Source organism: Rhinopithecus roxellana, chromosome 18 (assembly GCF_007565055.1).
Source record: "Rhinopithecus roxellana isolate Shanxi Qingling chromosome 18, ASM756505v1, whole genome shotgun sequence".
NCBI classification, from domain to species: domain Eukaryota; kingdom Metazoa; phylum Chordata; class Mammalia; order Primates; family Cercopithecidae; genus Rhinopithecus; species Rhinopithecus roxellana.
Genome location: NC_044566.1, coordinates 29,696,837 through 29,707,133, shown reverse-complemented (window position 1 = coordinate 29,707,133; position 10,297 = coordinate 29,696,837). Strand labels below are relative to the sequence as shown.

Below are 10,297 nucleotides of genomic sequence, written 5' to 3'. Positions count from 1 at the left end.
GATTGTCTGTTTCTCTACTTGGTTTTTATTACTTCTTTATGCATTTTGGATGTGAGCTCTTTGTTGACTAAATTGCTGAAAATATCTTCCGCCATGTGCTAAAGCGAACTAAATATGGCCTGAGAAGGACTGCATACTTCTATATGAGAGTCTTTGTGGACAAACTTCCACCTAATTTAACAGGTAGAGAAGATTGAAAACCTAATTTAAGAGTATGTACCTGTAACAATAGCTGAGTCTTGGCCAATCCCAGCAGCTGTACTTCAACCACTCATACGCTGCTGACTCTTCAAACTGTGTTCAAATAAGGCAAACGCTGAGCTGTAACCAATTCAGTTGTTTCTGTACCTCACTTCTGATGTCTGTACCCACTTCCCTTTTTTAGGTCTATAAATCTTCTTCCACCACATGGCTGCACTAGAGTCTCTCTGAATCTGCTGTGATTCTGGGGGCTGCCTGGTTCATGAATTGTTCATTGCTCAATTTTACACCTTTAAATTTAATTAGGCTGAAGATTTTCTTTTAACACATGTCATAGCTTGCCTTTTCATACTGCTGATAGTTCCTTTTATTTCTGATCAACAGAAATTCTTAATTTCATGTAGCACAATTGATCATTGTTTTCTTTAATGACCTGCTTAAGATATGTTTTCCTTTTCCAAGGTCATAGAGATACTATTCTGCGTTATTTTCCATTATTATTATTTGCCATTCATGTGAGTATCTGCAAACTACTCAGAATAGATTTTTTCCAATGGTATAATGTAGAGATGTATAATTTTTGTATAATGTATAATTTTTGTATAATGTATAATTTTTCCCTTTGTGAATATTCAGTTAGCCTAACACCATTTATTGAAAAGGCTATCCTTTTTCCACCTTTATTATAAATCAGTGTCTACATAAATAAAGATCTGTTTCTGTGTTCTCTATTTTCTTCCATTGGTCTATTTGTCTATTGTGTACCATCAACACACCATTTTAATGTTAGAGCTTTATAATCACTAATATAAGTAGACAGAGCTTTATAATAGTCACTAATATAAGTAGAGCAAGCTGTCTTACCTTTATCCTCTTTAGGGTTATCTTGATCATTCTTGACCTTTTGCATATCCAAATACACATTATAAATTTGGAAGAACTGGCATCTTTATAATATCGACTCTTTACTCTATCAGCATGGATTATCCTGTAAGCATTTAGATTTGTTTTTTTCTGTTAATATTATTTTATAGTCTTATGCTTAGATATTTTGTATTCACTTATGTTTATTTCCAGGTGTTTGATATATTTTGCTCCTATTGTAAATGCTATCTTTTAAAATTTCATTTTTGGTGTCTCTAAGCAAATTTAATTGACTATGGTGGAACAAACTTTATTCATGAACTTTGCTAAATTCATTTTTTTTCTCCAAAATTTTACTCTGGAAATTTTCAAACATATAGAAAATAGACTTGTGTAACAAACTTTTATGTGCCCCTTATCCAGCTTTAACCATTACAGTAAGTTTTTGAATTTCCTTAACTTGTATTTAATTCTAATACTTTTTATATATTCTTTTGTATTTTCTGTATACACAAGCATACTATTTGTAAGTAATGGCAGTCTTATTTCCTTCTTCTGAGGTTATTTATTCATTTATTTCCTATTCATGCTGCTAAGAATATTCAGAACAATGTTGAAAAACATTATAATAACATTCTTACCATGGTGGTGAGCCTGACCATTGCTTTTTGTTTTCATCAAATGACACTTACAGAAGATCAATTCTTATGTATTTGTCATAAAAATCAACATCTTAGCTAAGTTAAAGCATGTTTATGCTGAAATATTTGTATGATTTGAGCAATGCTAGCCATAAATGGAATAAATTCAGAACAAGTTTTTTTAAAAAAGCACTACAGACATGTCAATAGGTAGTCTGTGTTTATATGTGGTACTTACACATTTAAACTTAATTCTCAGCGTTTACTTTATGGTTACTGCTGTAACTTAAAAAGTCTCACCAAGGGATAAGGTATAACTACCTACAAACTGGCATATTTGTTAATTTTTTAGTTTGTGAAAATATTTTGAACTCATTTATACAGGGACCAAATTTCAACTCAGACAGTAATCAGCTTTTTAGTGAACCTCATAGTTTGCAACTGCATATGGGCAACAGAAAATATGAAAGAATTTCTAACTATGGGAATTACATGTTTAAAAAATTTAGCATTTAATTTTATTTTATTTTATTTAACATTCTAGGGAGTTCATCAGCAATTGCAATGTAATTTTAGGTGCAATTGGGAATTTGGCATTCTCAGTAGAGCTGTTAGCATAGAAAACCTTATAGATGGAATAAGTACATTTAATAGCACATGTGAAGGGATCGTTCTAAAATTGACTTCGAGGGCTTCATTTTCCACTACTGAACTGGGTCGCTCAACATGGGTGTTATTGTTCCTGATGTTAGGGCATATTCTCTTTTTACAATAAAATTATGACTGTCAGAAGATTTTAACTTGACATATGTGGCATCTCTGCCTCCACAACCTCCATAGGATTGTTTCTCTCCATAGAGTATGTTCGTGTGAAATCCTATTTCATTGCCTTAGGAACTTCAATAGTTTCTTGTCAGTCACTGCAGCTGGGTTCCTGTGCTTGGCCACAGCCCCTACTCCAGAGCCAGCCTCTCTCCTTTTCCTGATGTATATACTTCCTGATATATATATATATATATATATATATATATATATATATATATATACACACACACACACACACACACACACACATACACACACACACACACATTCTATTTATATTATTGAATATAGATTATATTTATATTTATTGAATACACATATATATTCTATTTATATTTACTGGATATTCAATAAAATATATATATATTCAAATGCAGAGTAATAACATAGATTTAAATATATATAAAAATATATTTAAAAACACATTAAAAATATCTTTCAAGACCATGTTATTGCTCTGCATTTTGAATGGAATTAATGCATCAATGTGTGACTATTGTGTCATTTTGACCAGAAGTCAAATTTGGGGTCACTGTAGCAAAAGGTGAAGGAAAAACTGTGTAGGCATGGACACAAAGCAATTGTGTAAATCTTTGGGACTGAACTGGCACCATAGAACTGGAAAAGGGAAGAATAATCTTCTAAATCAGCAGACTAGCTAGAGTCCTCTGAATCTTCACCCTAACTCAGAGTTTTGGGGACTAAGGATGTATTAGAAAAGGGCAGGTCTTAATTTAACTTAATATGTTCATAGAACTTTCTGGAAAGGATTAGGACGTTCTTTTCCAACAGAGATGAGATTCTGAGAGGACTGGATTAGAATCTAGGTATTGTGTGTCAAGATGGGCATGTCAGGATGGAAGGGGGACAGAGGGTCCCACTAAGACATACATTGAGCTGGCAGTTATCATGAGAAGAGGACTGATACTGTGTACTTACAAGATTTATGGAAATGCATTGGGGAATGGCAATCAACCCTTAGAAGGAAGTGAAGAGATGAAGAGAAGGAGTGTGAAAGGTATATGTACACAAGAGAGAAAACATACCAAATCAGAGAGTGAAAAAGTGTGAATATTTCTGTGAGTCCACATTTTTCCCAAAGCTGAAAGGATTTGTGGATGCATGAGTTACCCCATGAAAATTATTCAGCATGTTGCTCACCCACAAGATTTGCAGGTCTATGGAGGAGTACAATAATGGCAGTGATGATAGTCATGTAAAATGACACTCATGTCTTCTTTTCAAAATCAGTAACACATAGAACTCTTCTTCCATCACATTTGATTTCATGTTTAATACAGTATGCAGCAGCTGATCATGTATATCCCCTTATAATTGAGAGATCAAGACATGACTTTATAATAACTGTGTACGGGGAGTTTTTTATTCATTCACCCACTCATTCAGGTATTTAGAAAGTATCTATTAAGGGCTTATCGAGTGCCAGGATGTAATCTAGGCCCTGGAAGTACATCAATGTGCAAAATCATCAAATTTGGTTTGTAGTAAATGGAAATAAAAGGAAGAAACAGAAAAACTGTGTGTACTTCCTAAAATGTTCTAGTAGTGGTGGAAGAAAAATAACTAGGACATAGTCTTTTAATCACTAGTTTTCTGGCTTTTCCTTCAACTAATTCAACTATGAAACATAATGTATATAGAACATACATATTTGTTTGCATGTGACTGCTAGGAGTTTATGGGGGTACACAAAAATAAATACAATCAGATTTCATTCTTCAAGAGACACACAGTTTCAAGGGAGACATATGTGTGATTACAAACAAAATGGTACAAACACGAGTTTGACAGAGCTAAATGCTGGGAACTCTGGAGCACATAGTAGATGCAGTTCCCTGTGCTGGAAGGAATAGGAAAGGCTTTTTACAAAGGACCTCTGAGCTGGCTCTGGGAGGAGTGGGAACTGGCCAGTGTTGGTGGTGGAGGAAGCAGTGTTCAGGTCGGGAGAGGGAAATGTGCAAATACCTCTCCTGATACGCTCCTAGTGCCACCATGGTGTTACCATCTCCTATTCTCATCTGCTGGCTTTCATAAAATTATGTTCCCTTTCTTCTTAATGGGCACACTAGAAAATTTTTTCTTTGCCAGTCTCCTGTGTCTGACAGAGGACAGGCCAGTGAATAACTTTAGGTATGGGGTGTGCAATGTCTGGGAAGAAGCAGGAGGAAGCCTGCTGGGGTGCTGGAATGTTTTAGATCATGATGTGTGTGTTGGTTACACATGCCAAACTCTATTCGGCCATATGCTTATTAATGCATTTCCAGCATTTTACTATGTGCATACTAGACTTCAATGAAACAAGGGAAAAAAAAGCCTCCTAACCCAATAATATTAATGTCAGTCCTATGACACTAATTTCTATATGGAGCTGTTTAGCACTTGGCATCGAGTGTATTTTGTTTTGTGTTGTGTTGTTTTGTTTATTCTCTGTTCATTTCTTGTATGAGAATGTTTTCAGAAATCAGATTTTAAATGCCATTTAAGATCTCAATTTTGTTTTAGGTTCGTTTGTCCTCTTCTGTGGAATCTCTATGGCTTTAAGTTGGAAATATATAAACTCACACAAGGGGTGCAGTTGGCTTTATATTTTAGAAGCTTCCTCTGCATACAGCCTGTGGAGCATGTGTTTTTGTTTCTCTCTGTAAGTGCCCTGTGGCAGGGGATAATTCTACCATTTCTCTTTGTAGTATCTGGGAGATTGAGTTGTGTACACAGTCTGAGTCCTCAATAAATATTGCTGAGAGGGAACAAGTGTGAATTTTTTTCCATTTTGATTTATGAGCCTCTTAGAAAGGAGGGAGGAAAGACCTAAATAGTATACTTAAGTGATCTTATTTCTCCCCGTGCCCCGTAAACAGTTTAAGAGAGGAAAAGAAAGAAAATACTCTTGAAGGTTGATTGCGGGTCCACAGAACAAATTAGACTTACTCAAGTTTTATGAATCTCCAAATAGCAAGTTTATATAGATTTGCTGGAGTTTAGATATACGTATCTGCCAAACAAGGTAACTTTTAAAGAAAATAGTTGTTTTGCATTTTTTTTCAGGTCAGAAATTGAGTATATAGCTAAGCTTTTGCTCTTAGAAATTATCAGGAAAAATATGCCATCTATGTTGTAATTGTACAACAAATCCAATGAAGAGATCTCATTTCAGGTAAAGCAACTCGCGGGTCCCCTGAACCTCCATGTAAGCATGAAGAAAATTGCATTAGTCTGTTCCCATGCTGCTAATAAAGACATAATTGAAACTGGGTAATTTATAAAGGAAAGAGGTTTAATTGACTCACAGTTCCACATGGCTGGGGAGGCCTCACAATCATAGCAGAAGGCGAATGAGTAGCAAAGTCACATCTTACTTGGCAGCAGGCAAGAGATTGTGTTCAGGGGAACTCACCTTTATAAAACCATTAGATCTCATGAGACTTTTTCACTATCACAAGAACAGTATGGGAAAGATGCGTCCCATGATTCAATTACCTCCCACCGGGTCCCTCTCATGACACCTGGGAATTATAGGAGCTACAATTCAAGATGAGATTTGAGTCAGAACACAGGCAAACTGTACCATAAGCCTGATTTTTTTTCATGTTGCTCTTACTTGGTGATATTTGAGGTCAGCCAAGGCAGAACTTATTGAGCACTTTCAGAACCCTTCTAGAGCTCTCTTTTTCTTGCTGAGCCCTGTATCTAATTCTCTCTTATTCCTACTAGAGTTGCCAGTGACCACACACTGGCCCTGTGGCCTAAGACCCTTTGCTGTAGGTCCCCACCTTGGGCTATGCTGCATGTCATTAAATAATGCTTGGTCATGCGTTGTCTATATTTAATTCTTTTCCTTGGTATCCTGAACTTTGCCATCCAAAGATTATTTGCTGATTCCAGAACCAAGCTATGCAAATATGTTTATGTATGCAATTTTTCTAATGTAAGATGTATTATACTATGCTTCTCCTTTTTACTTTCTTTCTTTTTATTATTATACTTTTAAGTTCTAGGGTACATGTGCACAACGTGCAGATTTGTTACATATGTATAGATGTGCTGTGTTGGTGTCCTGCACCCATTGACTCGTCATTTACATTAGGTATTTCTCCGAATGCTATCCCTCCCCCATCCCCACACCCCATGACAGGCCCCAGTGTGTGATGTTCCCCACCCCTTGTCCTTTTTCATATATCAAATGCATGTGAAAGTGAAAACATTTTGCTGGGCCAGGTGTGGTGGCTCATGCCTGTAATCCTGGCACTTTGAGAGGCCAATGTGAGTGGATCACAAGGTCAAGAGATTGAGACCATCCTGGCCAACATGGTGAAACCCTGTCTCTACTAAAAATACAAAAATCAGCTGGGTGTGGTGGTATGCACCTGTCATCCCAGCTACTCAGGAGACTGAGGCAGGAGAATCGCTTGAACCTGGGAGTCAGAGGTTGCAGTGAGCAGAGATTGTGCCACTGCACTCCAGCCTGGCTACAGAGTGAGACTCTATCTCAAAAAAAAAAAAAAAAAAAAAAAAAAAAAAAGAAAGAAAGAAAGAAACAAAGAAAATGCCTAGGTGCAAAACACAGAAAAAACATAGATAATCATTCATAAGAGAATAAAATGTTTTCAGAATCTCTCCACCATTAACCCCACACATATGCACATACACTCACACATGTACACACACATATATATATACATTACACATATTATTTGCTTTTTTAATTTAAACAATATTTACTTAAAATGTTTCATGTCAATAAATATATTTCCTTAACATTTTTCTTTGTGTCTGGAAAGCATTCCACTTTATGAATAAACTATCATTTTATCACTTTATGAATAAGCTATCATTTATTTACAGTCTCTTACTGTTACACATTTTTGCTATATTAAATTAATAGGGAATCCTTACAATACATATGTTTCTCATCAACAATTTTTTTAAAGCTTCTTAGAATATCCAAGTCAAAGACATGTGTTAAAAAAAACCCTAGCACTGATCCCAGAGCAAGATGGCTGAATAGGAGCAGCTCCAGCCTCCAGCTCCCAGTGCAAGCGACACAGAGAACAGGTGATTTCTGCATTTTCAACTGAGGTACAGGGTTCATCTCACTGGAGAGTGCTGGACAGTCGGTGCTGGTCAGCTGGTGCAGCCCGACCAGCAAGAACTGAAGCAGGGTGAGCCATTGCCTCACCTGGGAAGCACAAGGGGGAAGGGAATTCCTTTTCCTAGCCAAGGGAAACTGAGACATAAAACACCTGGAAAATCGGGTAACTCCCACCCTAATACTGCGCTTTACCAAGGGTCTTAGCAAATGGCACCCCAGGAGATTATATCCCACACCTGGCCCAGAGGGTCCCATGCCCACGGAGCCTCCCTCGTTGCTAGCACAGCAGTCTGAGATCTAACTGCAAGGCAGCAGCGAGGCTGGGGGAGAGGTGCCCGCCATTGCTGAGGCTTAAGTAGGTAAACACGCCTGCAGGGAAGCTCGAACTGGGTGAAGCCCACTGCAGCTCAAGGGGGCCTGCATGTCTCTGTAGACTCCATCTCTGGGGACAGGGCATAGCTAAACAAAAAGCAGCAGAAACCTCGGCAGACGTAAATGACCCTGTCTGACAGCTTTGAAGAGAGCAGTGGATGTCCCAGTACAGAGGTTGAGATCTGAGAACAGACAGACTGCCTGCTCAAGTAGGTCCCTGACCCCTGAGTAGCCTAACTGGGAGACATTCCCCACTAGGTGCAGACTCACACCTCACACCTCACACAGCGGGGTACACCCCTGAGATGAAGCTTCCAGAGCAAGAATCAGACAGCAACACTGACTGTTCAGCAATATTCTATCTTCTGCAGCCTCTGCTGCTCATACACAGGCAAACAGGGTCTGGAGTGGACTTCAAGCAATCTCCAACAGACCTACAGCTGAGGGTCCTGACTGTTAGAAGGAAAACTAACAAACAGAAAGGACACCCACACCAAAACCCCATCAGTTCATCACCATCATCAAAGACCAAAGACAGATAAAACCACAAAGATGGGGAAAAAGCAGGGCAGAAAAGCTGGAAATTCAAAAAATCAGAGCGCGTCTTCCCCTCTAAAGCAATGCAGCTCATCGCCAGCAACAGATCAAAGCTGGATGGAGAATGACTTTGACGAGTTGAGAGAAGTCTTCAGTCGATCAAACTTCTCAGAGCTAAAGGAGGAACTATGTAACCAGCACAAAGAAACTAAAAATCTTGAAAAAAGAATGAAAGAATGGATAACTAGAATAATCAATGCAGAGAAGGCCATAAACAAACTGACAGAGATAAAAACCATGACACGAGAAATACGTGACAAATGCACAAACTTCAGTAACCAACTCGATCAACTGGAATAAAGAGTATCAATGGTTGAAGATCAAATGGATGAAATGAAGCGAGAAGATAAGTCTAGAGAAAAAAGAGGAAAAAGAAATGAACAAAGCCTCCAAGAAATATGGGATTATGTGAAAAGACCAAATCTATGTCTGATTGGTGTGCCTGAAAGTGAGGGGGAAATGGAACCAAGTTGGAAAACACTCTTCAGGATATCATTCAGGAGAACTTCCACAACCTAGTAAGGCAGGCCAACATTAAAATTCAGGAAATACAGAGAATGCCACAAAGATACTTCTTGAAAAGAGCAACTCCAAGACACATAATTGTCAGATTCACCAAAGTTGAAATGAAGGAAAAAATGTTAAGGGCAGCCAGAGAGGAATGTCGGGTTACCCACAAAGGGAAGCCCATCAGACTAACAGTGGATCTCTAGGCAGAAACTCTCCAAGCCAGAAGACAGTGGGGGCCAATACTCAACATTCTTAAAGAAAAGAATTTTCAACCCAGAATTTCATATCCAGCCAAACTAAGTTTCATAAGTGAAGGAGAAATAAAATCCTTTACAGACAAGCAAATGCTTAGAGATTTTGTCACCACCAGGTCTGCCCTACAAGAGACCTTGAAGGAAGCATTAAACATGGAAAAAAACCACCAGTACCAACCATTGCAAAAACATGCCAAAATGTAAAGACCATCGATGCTAGGAAAAAACTGCATCAACTAATGAGCAAAATAACCAGCTAATATCACAATGACAGGATCAAGTTCACACATAAAGATATTAACCTTAAATGTAAATGGACTAAATGGTCCAATTAAAAGACACAGACTGGCAAATTGGATAAAGAGTCAAAACCCATCAGTCTGCTGTATTCAGGAGACCCATCTCACATGCAGAGACACACATAGGCTCAAAATAAAGGGATGGAGGGAAGATCTACCAAGCAAATGGAGAACAAAACAAAGCAGGGGTTGCAATCCTAGTCTGTGATAACACAGACTTTAAACTAACAAAGATCAAAAGAGACAAAGAAGGCCATTACATAATGGTAAAGGGATCAATTCAACAGGAAGAGGTAACTATCCTAAATATATATGCACCCAACACGGGAGCACCCAGATCCATAAAACAAGTCCTTAGAGACTTACAAAGAGACTTAGACTCCCATACAATAATAATGGGACACTTCAACACCCCACTGTCAACATTAGACAGATCAACGAGACAGAAAGTTAACAAGAATGTCGTTGAACTCATCTCTGCACCAAGTGGAACTAATAGACATCTATAGAACTCTCCACCCCAAATCAACAGAGTATACATTCTTCTCAGCACCACATCACACTTATTCCAAAATTCACCACACAGTTGCAAGTAAAGTACTCCTCAGCAAATGTACAAGAACA

At 37.9% G+C, this 10,297-nt stretch overlaps 1 pseudogene; it reads right to left on the bottom strand.

Moving 5' to 3' along the window:
- Positions 1 to 2,238: 2,238 nt before the first annotated feature.
- Positions 2,239 to 10,297, bottom strand: part of LOC104661262 — an 89,925-nt pseudogene continuing 81,866 nt past the window's right edge.